Here is a 12,698-nt window from a genome sequence, read left to right as displayed (position 1 = left end):
CGCAATAGTGGAACTGCCACTTCCACATGGCCCCAGGGGTCTGGAGCCGTGGTCCGCTATTATCGCGGCAGAGCGTCTCAGCGGCTAGGCACGCCGCTTGCAAATTCCAAAATCCAAGTTGCCCACTGCGAGACGCCACAGAAGTAGAAGTTTCTCCTTTCATTTATTGAGGGAGCAGGAGTCAATGTGTTGATTCCCCCAACACAGCTTGCCATACCGGTTTCGGGCAACACGCCCCTGCTCACTGGCCATGCGCGTTGTTTACAGCTGATTGAACTTGACCTTTAATATCCCGTCTTTGTAGTTTCATTGGTAAGTTGCCTTCTGGGTAAGGTAGTTCGTTATTTCCACAGTGGGTGCTGTTAAACTGTGTGCATGTATATCATTCCCCTTGGTGGGTTGCATGGAGGAACAAAACAACGCCGTCATGCATTAAAAGTCCCACAATAGTGGAACTGCCACTTCCACATGGCCCCAGGGGTCCGGAGTCGTGGACCGCTATTATCGCGGCAGAGCGTCTCAGCGGCTAGGCACGCCGCTTGCAAAATCCAAGTTGCCCAATGCGAGACGCCACACAAGTAGAAGTTTCTCCTTTCATTTATTGAGGGAGCAGGAGTCAACATGTTCATTCCCCCAACACAGATTGCCATACCGGTTTCGGGCAACACGCCCTTGCTCACTGGCCATGCGCGTCGTTTACAGCTGATTGAACTTGACCTTTGATATCCCGTCTGTGAGAAGTTGGCCTGATATGTAGTGCTCACTATTCTAGTGATCACTGTGTATCATTCCAAACGACCCTTATTGATGATTGGTTGTAAGTCAACCTTTTAGACCAGCTATCCTAGTAGCGTGGATACGAGCAGTCTTAGGCTAAACTCTAGAGGGCGTGTTAAGCCAGCTGTTTACCATCACATATACCCCTTGAACACCAAGTGAAAGGACACCACACAAGTTGTTATGAAAATAAAAGGATATTTATTTATGACAAGACTACCCTGGCTCTTTATGAGTCAGGGAGCTAAGCACACTACAAAACTCTTAGGAAAATACTTCAGTTGCACAATTTACACAAATGCCCGAGGGGCACGAGAAACCATCTACACTAACAGTGAAATGCGAATGGTTAGAGTCTGGAGATACTGATTCCGGAGTGATCCGATCAGTGGGACTAAACGAAAAAGGAACTGGACACTTGTAGAGCGAACCTGCGATGGAGCACCGAGATGCTCGAGTTACCTAGCCCGGAGGCTGCGGCTGCGTGAAGTTCGTCAAGATGTCGGGAGTCCTCGTGTAGTCTCAGGAGCCTGAAAGAAGAAGTTGCTGGCAGGCGACCAGTGACGATGTTCAGAGCGATCCAAGCCTGGATCGGTGGTGAAGGAAAACCTGAAAGCAGAGGGGACTCAGTTCTCAACCGCTAGCCAGCGATCGTGTGGGTACCAGGAGGGTACCGGCTGAAGTCACCTCGACCAGGTGAGTGGGTGACGTCGGACTCGGCTGTTCCTCGGACCAGGAGGCGCGGCGGCGACCAGGATGGAGGGCGAGCTGTCCCACGAAGGTGTCTGCTGTCGATGATGCTGGGCCCAGGAAGGGGCAGCGGATCTTGGCAGTGGCCACCCAGGCGGGGGAGTCAAGATGGCGTCGGGAGTGGACCAGGAGGGTCCGTGGTACTCCTCTGTCGAAGGGGAGCAAGAGCCAGTCTGGAGCAACCAGACTAGTGATGAAACAATCGTGGTGCGTCGTGAAGAGGGCCACAAGCCGGTCGGCAAGTGGTCGAACAACGCGGTGAACAACAAGGAGCGGAAGGGCCCCCACGCAGATCTCGGGGATGCTGGGGAGGCAGACTTCGATGCTGGAGCTGCTCAGGGTTAGGGCTTCTCAAACCCTAGGTGCACTCACTCGAGGGTCCCTCGGTGGGCGTGCTAGATAAGCGTCGTGCAGGTTCTGAAGATAGCCGGTCCCGCAGGTCTCGTCACACCTACGACTCTCAGCTGAGCTGATGAGGGAGGTAAAAGGTCAGAGATGGCAGGGAACTCGGGTCTCGTCGAGCTGGGCAGTCTTGATCCGTAGGAGAGACTTACAGCAAACCGCAAGCGCTTAGATGGTGCCTGCTGGTGCAGGGTGGCTACTCCTTAGCCACAAGGGAGAGTCTTCAGAAATAGTCAAGAGTTCCTTTCGTGGAAAGTAGTTCGTGATTCGGAGTTATCCGATTATCTGATTATCCGATTATCCAATTTGGGAAGGGGACTCGCTCCTACCTTTATTCTAAGAGAAAGGGGCTGGCCCGTGACTAGGTTCTACCTATGGGTGGAGCCAGGAGGGGGGTGGTTACACCCCTATCCTTTGTCCGGCTTCGCGCCAGCTCAGGGGCTGGTGTGCCCCCGAAACTGGTTTGAGCCGGGCTATGCACAGTGAGCACCGGGGTGCCACTTGCAGTCACCTTCCTTTCAGCCCTGCCTACCTGGGATACACAAACCCTGTCTGGGACGGTGCTAACACCGCCCTCGACAGGAAACCCTTTGTCCAAGCTCCCCTTGCTGGAAGGTCCCCCAGCAGCAGGAGGTCAGACTTGTGTCTGGTGGCAGCATCCATTTTGTGATGCTGAGGCTTGAGTCAACTTTAACCGGGGTTCAAGGTTACTTCCATGTCGTGTCCCTCTAAAAGGGGGGAATGCTAACCCCGTCACCAGGACTGGCGAGGGGTTCGTATTCCCATTCGTATGACACCTTACTCGACATGTATAGGTGATGCGATGCCAAAGTTAGCAAATAACCGCAAGGATTATAATGCCTTAAAAGTAGTTGGCCCGCGTCACCATAGAACGGCTATTAGGGCTTGGTTCCGCAAGCCGTCGACGGGCTCAGCTCGCGCCAGAGCACCGTCCCACATGATTCCCTGCACTCTGCCTTCAGGATTGATAAGGCCTGCTATAGGAGTGACTGATAGGAATCCATGTGTCCATTTTAGGGTTAGGTGTAGGAATACTACACCTACAGCAACGGGTGATTACACCACGTGGCCCCAGCTGTCGTGCAGCCAGTTGTGTCAGATTTGGGCGGCCATTCCAGGGGTGGCATAATACATGCTTCAGCCCCTGGTAGGCCCTGGGTACACCGATGCCCTGGATACCTGTGGTATACTGAGACAGGGACTGACAAGGTGGCCCAGTTCCAATTAGTGGATGCACCTAACGTACATGTGTGTTAATTTCGAGAGAGAACAGCTAGGCTGTGGGTCTGATTGGCAGGCCCACAGCCGGAGAAAGTCGTAAACCAATGAAGCAAAAGCAAAAAATCTGGGTGATCATAGGATTGCAGACCCTACTCTCCTACACCGTCTTTGTAGTTTCATTGGTAAGTTGCCTTCTGGGTAAGGTAGTTCGTTATTTCCACAGTGGGTGCTGTGAAACTGCGTGCATGTATATCATTCCCCTTGGTGGGTTGCATGGAGGAACAAAACAACGCCGTCATGCATTAAAAGTCCCGCAATAGTGGAACTGCCACTTCCACATGGCCCCAGGGGTCCGGAGTCGTGGACCGCTATTATCGCGGCAGAGCGTCTCAGCGGCTAGGCACGCCGCTTGCAAAATCCAAGTTGCCCAATGCGAGACGCCACACAAGTAGAAGTTTCTCCTTTCATTTATTGAGGGAGCAGGAGTCAACGTGTTCATTCCCCAACACAGATTGCCATACCGGTTTCGGGCAACACGCCCTTGCTCACTGGCCATGCGCGTCGTTTACAGCTGATTGAACTTGACCTTTAATATCCCGTCTTTGTAGTTTCATTGGTAAGTTGCCTTCTGGGTAAGGTAGTTCGTTATTTCCACAGTGGGTGCTGTTAAACTGTGTGCATGTATATCATTCCCCTTGGTGGGTTGCATGGAGGAACAAAACAACGCCGTCATGCATTAAAAGTCCAGCAATAGTGGAACTGCCACTTCCACATGGCCCCAGGGGTCCGGAGCCGTGGCCTGCTATTATCGGGGCAGAGCGTCTCAGCGGCTAGGCACGCCGCTTGCAAAATCCAAGTTGCCCAATGCGAGACGCCACACAAGTAGAAGTTTCTCCTTTCATTTATTGAGGGAGCAGGAGTCAACGTGTACATTCCCCCAACACAGATTGCCATACCGGTTTCGGGCAACACGCCCTTGCTCACTGGCCATGGGCGTCGTTTACAGCTGATTGAACTTGACCTTTAATATCCCGTCTTTGTAGTTTCATTGGTAAGTTCCCTTCTGGGTAAGGTAGTTCGTTATTTCCACAGTGGGTGCTGTTAAACTGTGTGCATGTATATCATTCCCCTTGGTGGGTTGCATGGAGGAACAAAACAACGCCGTCATGCATTAAAACTCCCGCAATAGTGGAACTGCCACTTCCACATGGCCCCAGAGGTCCGGAGCCATGGTCCGCTATTATCGCGGCAGAGCGTCTCAGAGGCTAGGCACGCCGCTTGCAAATTCCAAAATCCAAGTTGCCCAATGCGATACGCCACACAAGTAGAAGTTTCTCCTTTCATTTATTGAGGGAGCAGGAGTCAACGTGTTCATTCCCCCAACACAGCTTGCCATACCGGTTTCGGGCAACACGCCCTTGCTCACTGGCCATGCGCGTTGTTTACAGCTGATTGAACTTGACCTTTAATATCCCGTCTTTGTAGTTTTATTGGTAAGTTGCCTTCTGGGTAAGGTAGTTCGTTATTTCCACAGTGGGTGCTGGTAAACTGTGCATGTATATCATTCCCCTTGGTGCGTTGCATGGAGGAACAAAACAACGCCGTCATGCATTAAAAGTCCCGCAATAGTGGAACTGCCACTTCCACATGGCCCTAGGGGTCCGGAGTCGTGGTCCGCTATTATCGCGGCAGAGCGTCTCAACGGCTAGGCACGCCGCTTGCAAAATCCAAGTTGCCCGATGCGAGACGCCACACAAGTAGAAGTTTCTCCTTTCATTTATTGAGGGAGCAGGAGTCAACGTGTTCATTCCCCTAACACAGATTGCCATACCGGTTTCGGGCAACACGCCCTTGCTCACTGGCCATGCGCGTCGTTTACAGCTGATTGAACTTGACCTTTAATATCCCGTCTTTGTAGTTTCATTGGTAAGTTGCCTTCTGGGTAAGGTAGTTCGTTATTTCCACAGTGGGTGCTGTTAAACTGCGTGCATGTATATCATTCCCCTTGGTGGGTTGCATGGAGGAACAAAACAACGCCGTCATGCATTTAAAGTCCCGCAATAGTGGAACTGCCACTTCCACATGGCCCCAGGGGTCCGGAGCCGTGCCGCTATTATTGCGGCAGAGCGTCTCAGCGGCTAGGCACGCCGCTTGCAAATTCCAAAATCCAAGTTGCCCAATGCGAGACGCCACACAAGTAGAAGTTTCTCCTTTCATTTATTGAGGGAGCAGGAGTCAACGTGTTCATTCCCCCAACACAGATTGCCATACCGGTTTCGGGCAACACGCCCTTGCTCACTGGCCATGCGCGTCGTTTACAGCTGATTGAACTTGACCTTTAATATCCCGTCTTTGTAGTTTCATTGGTAAGTTGCCCTCTGGGTAAGGTAGTTCGTTATTTCCACAGTGGGTGCTGTTAAACTGCGTGCATGTATATCATTCCAGTTGGTGGGTTGCATGGAGGAACAAAACAACGCCGTCATGCATTAAAAGTCCCGCATTAGTGGAACTGCCACTTCCACATGGCCCCAGGGGTCCGGAGCCGTGGTCCGCTATTATCGCGGCAGAGCGTCTCAGCGGCTAGGCACACCACTTGCAAATTCCAAAATCCAAGTTGCAAAATGCGAGACGCCACACAAGTAGAAGTTTCTCCTTTCATTTATTGAGGGAGCAGGAGTCAACGTGTTCATTCCCCCAACACAGATTGCCATACCGGTTTTAGGCAACACGCCCTTGCTCACTGGCCATGCGCGTCGTTTACAGCTGATTGAACTTGACCTTTAATATCCCATCTTTGTAGTTTCATTGGTAAGTTTCCTTCTGGGTAAGGTAGTTCGTTATTTCCACAGTGGGTGCTGTTAAACTGCGTGAATGTGTTTCATTCCCCTTGGTGGGTTGCATGGAGGAACAAAACAACGCCGTTATGCATTAAAACTCCCGCAATAGTGGAACTGCCACTTCCACATGGCCCCAGAGGTCCGGAGCCATGGTCCGCTATTATCGCAGCAGAGCGTCTCAGAGGCTAGGCACGCCGCTTTCAAATTCCAAAATCCAAGTTGCCCAATGCGAGACGCCACACAAGTAAAAGTTTCTCCTTTCACTTATTGAGGGAGCAGGAGTCAACGTGTTCATTCCCCCAACACAGCTTGCCATACCGGTTTCGGGCAAAACGCCCTTGCTCACTGGCCATGCGTGTCGTTTACAGCTGATTGAACTTGACCTTTAATATCCCGTCTTTGTAGTTTCATTGGTAAGTTGCCTTCTGGGTAAGGTAGTTTGTTATTTCCACAGTGGGTGCTGTGAAACTGCGTGCATGTATATCATTCCCCTTGGTGGGTTGCATGGAGGAACAAAACAACGCCGTCATGCATTAAAAGTCCCGCAATAGTGGAACTGCCACTTCCACATGGCCCCACTGGTCCGGAGCCGTGGTCCGCTATTATCGCGGCAGAGCGTCTCAGCGGCTAGGCACGCCACTTGCAAATTCCAAATTCCAACTTGCCCAATGCGAGACGCCACAGAAGTAGAAGTTTCTTCTTTCATTTATTGAGGGAGCAGGAGTCAACGTGTTCATTCCCCCAACACAGCTTGCCATACCGGTTTCGGGCAACACGCCCTTGCTCACTGGCCATGCGCGTCGTTTACAGCTGATTGAACTTGACCTTTAATATCCCGTCTTTGTAGTTTCATTGGTAAGTTGCCTTCTGGGTAAGGTAGTTCGTTATTTCCACAGTGGGTGCTGTTAAACTGTGTGCATGTATATCATTCCCCTTGGTGGGTTGCATGGAGGAACAAAACAACGCCGTCATGCATTAAAAGTCCCGCAATAGTGGAACTGCCACTTCCACATGGCCCCAGGGGTCCGGAGCCGTGGCCTGCTATTATCGCGGCAGAGCGTCTCAGCGGCTAGGCACGCCGCTTGCAAAATCCAAGTTGCCCAATGCGAGACGCCACACAAGTAGAAGTTTCTCCTTTCATTTATTGAGGGAGCAGGAGTCAACGTGTTCATTCCCCCAACACAGATTGCCATACCGGTTTCGGGCAACACGCCCTTGCTCACTGGCCATGCGCGTCCTTTACAGCTGATTGAACTTGACCTTTAATATCCCGTCTTTGTAGTTTCATTGGTAAGTTGCCTTCTGGGTAAGGTAGTTCGTTATTTCCACAGTGGGTGCTGTTAAACTGGGTGCATGTATATCATTCCCCTTGGTGGGTTGCATGGAGGAACAAAACAACGCCGTCATGCATTAAAAGTCCCGCAATAGTGGAACTGCCACTTCCACATGGCCCCAGGGGTCTGGAGCCATGGTCCGCTATTATCGCGGCAGAGCGTCTCAGCGGCTAGGCACGCCGCTTGCAAATTCCAAAATCCAAGTTGCCCACTGCGAGACGCCACAGAAGTAGAAGTTTCTCCTTTCATTTATTGAGGGAGCAGGAGTCAACGTGTTGATTCCCCCAACACAGCTTGCCATACCGGTTTCGGGCAACACGCCCCTGCTCACTGGCCATGCGCGTTGTTTACAGCTGATTGAACTTGACCTTTAATATCCCGTCTTTGTAGTTTCATTGGTAAGTTGCCTTCTGGGTAAGGTAGTTCGTTATTTCCACAGTGGGTGCTGTTAAACTGTGTGCATGTATATCATTCCCCTTGGTGGGTTGCATGGAGGAACAAAACAACGCCGTCATGCCTTAAAAGTCCCGCAATAGTGGAACTGCCACTTCCACATGGCGCCAGGGGTCCGGAGCCGTGGTCCACTATTATCGCGGCAGAGCATCTCAGTGGCTAGGCACGCCGCTTGCAAATTCCAAAATCCAAGTTGCCCAATGCGAGACGCTACATAAGTAGAAGTTTCTCCTTTCATTTATTGAGCGAGCAGGAGTCAACGTGTTCATTCCCCCAACACAGATTGCCATACCGGTTTTGGGCAACACGCCCTTGCTCACTGGCCATACGCGTCATTTACAGCTGATTGAACTTGACCTTTAATATCCCGTCTTTGTAGTTTCATTGGTAAGTTGCCTTCTGGGTAAGGTATTTCGTTAGTTTCCACAGTGGGTGCTGTTAAACTGCGTGCATGTCTATCATTCCCCTTGGTGGGTTGCATGGAGGAACAAAACAACGCCATCATGCATTAAAATTCCCGCAATAGTGGAACTGCCACTTCCACATGGCCCCAGGGGTCCGGAGCCGTGGTCCGCTATTATCGCGGCAGAGCGTCTCAGTGGCTAGGCACGCCGCTTGCAAATTCCAAAATCCAAGTTGCCCAATGCGAGACGCCACACAAGTAGAAGTTTCTCCTTTCATTTATTGAGGGATCAGGAGTCAACGTGTTCATTCCCCCAACACAGATTGCCATACCGGTTTCGGGCAACACGCCCTTGCTCACTGGCCATGCGCGTCATTTACAGCTGATTGAACTTGACCTTTAATATCCCGTCTTTGTAGTTTCCTTGGTAAGTTGCCTTCTGGGTAAGGTAGTTCGTTATTTCCACAGTGGGTGCTGTTAAACTGGGTGCATGTATATCATTCCCCTTGGTGGGTTGCATGGAGGAACAAAACAACGCCGTCATGCATTAAAAGTCCCGCAATAGTGGAACTGCAACTTCCACATGGCCCCAGGGGTCCGGAGCCGTGGTCCGCTATTATCGCGGCAGAGCGTCTCAGCGGCTAGGCACGCCGCTTGCAAAATCCAAGTTGCCCAATGCGAGACGCCACACAAGTAGAAGTTTCTCCTTTCATTTATTGAGGGATCAGGAGTCAACGTGTTCATTCCCCCAACACAGATTGCCATTCCGGTTTTGGGCAACACGCCCTTGCTCACTGGCCATGCGCGTCGTTTACAGCTGATTGAACTTGACCTTTAATATCCCGTCTTTGTAGTTTCCTTGGTAAGTTGCCTTCTGGGTAAGGTAGTTTGTTATTTCCACAGTGGGTGCTGTTAAACTGGGTGCATGTATATCATTCCCCTTGGTGGGTTGCATGGAGGAACAAAACAACGCCGTCATGCATTAAAAGTCCCGCAATAGTGGAACTGCCACTTCCACATGGCCCCAGGGGTCCGGAGCCGTGGTCCGCTATTATCGGGGCAGAGCGTCTCAGCGGCTAGGCACGTCGCTTGCAAATTCCAAAATCCAAGTTGCCCAATGCGAGACGCCACACAAGTAGAAGTTTCTCCTTTCATTTATTGAGGGAGCAGGAGTCAACGTGTTCATTCCCCCAACACAACTTGCCATACCGGTTTCGGGCAACACGCCCTTGCTCACTGGCCATGCGCGTTGTTTACAGCTGATTGAACTTGACCTTTAATATCCCGTCTTTGTAGTTTCTTTGGTAAGTTGCCTTCTGGGTAAGGTAGTTCGTTATTTCCACAGTGGGTGCTGTTAAACTGTGTGCATGTATATCATTCCCCTTGGTGGGTTGCATGGAGGAACAAAACAACGCCGTCATGCATTAAAAGTCCCGCAATAGTGGAACTGCCACTTCCACATGGCCCCACTGGTCCGGAGCCGTGGTCCGCTATTATCGCAGCAGAGAGTCTCAGCGGCTAGTCACGCCACTTGCAAATTCCAAAATCCAACTTGCCCAATGCGAGACGCCACAGAAGTAGAAGTTTCTCTTTTCATTTATTGAGAGAGCAGGAGTCAACGTGTTCATTCCCCCAACACAGCTTGCCATACCGGTTTCGGGCAACACGCCCTTGCTCACTGGCCATGCGCGTCGTTTACAGCTGATTGAACTTGACCTTTAATATCCCGTCTTTGTAGTTTCATTGGTAAGTTGCCTTCTGGGTAAGGTAGTTCGTTATTTCCACAGTGGGTGCTGTTAAACTGTGTGCATGTATATCATTCCCCTTGGTGGGTTGCATGGAGGAACAAAACAACGCCGTCATGCATTAAAAGTCCCGCAATAGTGGAACTGCCACTTCCACATGGCCCCAGGGGTCCGGAGCCGTGGCCTGCTATTATCGCGGCAGAGCGTCTCAGCGGCTAGGCACGCCGCTTGCAAAATCCAAGTTGCCCAATGCGAGACGCCACACAAGTAGAAGTTTCTCCTTTCATTTATTGAGGGAGCAGGAGTCCACGTGTTCATTCCCCCAACACAGATTGCCATACCGGTTTCGGGCAACACGCCCTTGCTCACTGGCCATGCGCGTCGTTTACAGCTGATTGAACTTGACCTTTAATATCCCGTCTTTGTAGTTTCATTGGTAAGTTGCCTTCTGGGTAAGGTAGTTCGTTATTTCCACAGTGGGTGCTGTTAAACTGGGTGCATGTATATCATTCCCCTTGGTGGGTTGCATGGAGGAACAAAACAACGCCGTCATGCATTAAAAGTCCCGCAATAGTGGAACTGCCACTTCCACATGGCCCCAGGGGTCTGGAGCCGTGGTCCGCTATTATCGCGGCAGAGCGTCTCAGCGGCTAGGCACGCCGCTTGCAAATTCCAAAATCCAAGTTGCCCACTGCGAGAAGCCACAGAAGTAGAAGTTTCTCCTTTCATTTATTGAGGGAGCAGGAGTCAACGTGTTGATTCCCCCAACACAGCTTGCCATACCGGTTTCGGGCAACACGCCCCTGCTCACTGGCCATGCGCGTTGTTTACAGCTGATTGAACTTGACCTTTAATATCCCGTCTTTGTAGTTTCATTGGTAAGTTGCCTTCTGGGTAAGGTAGTTCGTTATTTCCACAGTGGGTGCTGTTAAACTGTGTGCATGTATATCATTCCCCTTGGTGGGTTGCATGGAGGAACAAAACAACGCCGTCATGCATTAAAAGTCCCGCAATAGTGGAACTGCCACTTCCACATGGCCCCAGGGGTCCGGAGTCGTGGACCGCTATTATCGCGGCAGAGCGTCTCAGCGGCTAGGCACGCCGCTTGCAAAATCCAAGTTGCCCAATGCGAGACGCCACACAAGTAGAAGTTTCTCCTTTCATTTATTGAGGGAGCAGGAGTCAACATGTTCATTCCCCCAACACAGATTGCCATACCGGTTTCGGGCAACACGCCCTTGCTCACTGGCCATGCGCGTCGTTTACAGCTGATTGAACTTGACCTTTGATATCCCGTCTTTGTAGTTTCATTGGTAAGTTGCCTTCTGGGTAAGGTAGTTCGTTATTTCCACAGTGGGTGCTGTGAAACTGCGTGCATGTATATCATTCCCCTTGGTGGGTTGCATGGAGGAACAAAACAACGCCGTCATGCATTAAAAGTCCCGCAATAGTGGAACTGCCACTTCCACATGGCCCCACTGGTCCGGAGCCGTGGTCCGCTATTATCGCGGCAGAGCGTCTCAGCGGCTAGTCACGCCACTTGCAAATTCCAAAATCCAAGTTGCCCAATGCGAGACGCCACAGAAGTAGAAGTTTCTCCTTTCATTTATTGAGGGAGCAGGAGTCAACGTGTTCATTCCCCCAACACAGCTTGCCATACCGGTTTCGGGCAACACGCCCCTGCTCACTGGCCATGCGCATTGTTTACAGCTGATTGAACTTGACCTTTAATATCCCGTCTTTGTAGTTTCATTGGTAAGTTGCCTTCTGGGTAAGGTAGTTCGGTTTTTCCACAGTGGGTGCTGTTAAACTGTGTGCATGTATATCATTCCCCTTGGTGGGTTGCATGGAGGAACAAAACAACGCCGTCATGCATTAAAAGTCCCGCAATAGTGGAACTGCCACTTCCACATGGCCCCAGGGGTCCGGAGTCGTGGACCGCTATTATCGCGGCAGAGCGTCTCAGCGGCTAGGCACGCCGCTTGCAAAATCCAAGTTGCCCAATGCGAGACGCCACACAAGTAGAAGTTTCTCCTTTCATTTATTGAGGGAGCAGGAGTCAACGTGTTCATTCCCCAACACAGATTGCCATACCGGTTTCGGGCAACACGCCCTTGCTCACTGGCCATGCGCGTCGTTTACAGCTGATTGAACTTGACCTTTAATATCCCGTCTTTGTAGTTTCATTGGTAAGTTGCCTTCTGGGTAAGGTAGTTCGTTATTTCCACAGTGGGTGCTGTTAAACTGTGTGCATGTATATCATTCCCCTTGGTGGGTTGCATGGAGGAACAAAACAACGCCGTCATGCATTAAAAGTCCAGCAATAGTGGAACTGCCACTTCCACATGGCCCCAGGGGTCCGGAGCCGTGGCCTGCTATTATCGCGGCAGAGCGTCTCAGCGGCTAGGCACGCCGCTTGCAAAATCCAAGTTGCCCAATGCGAGACGCCACACAAGTAGAAGTTTCTCCTTTCATTTATTGAGGGAGCAGGAGTCAACGTGTACATTCCCCCAACACAGATTGCCATACCGGTTTCGGGCAACACGCCCTTGCTCACTGGCCATGGGCGTCGTTTACAGCTGATTGAACTTGACCTTTAATATCCCGTCTTTGTAGTTTCATTGGTAAGTTCCCTTCTGGGTAAGGTAGTTCGTTATTTCCACAGTGGGTGCTGTTAAACTGCGTGCATGTATATCATTCCCCTTGGTGGGTTGCATGGAGGAACAAAACAACGCCGTCATGCATTAAAACTCCC

This window comes from Triturus cristatus, chromosome 1_1, assembly GCF_964204655.1.
Source record: "Triturus cristatus chromosome 1_1, aTriCri1.1, whole genome shotgun sequence".
In the NCBI taxonomy this organism is placed as follows: domain Eukaryota; kingdom Metazoa; phylum Chordata; class Amphibia; order Caudata; family Salamandridae; genus Triturus; species Triturus cristatus.
Note: the sequence above shows the minus strand (reverse complement) of the source record.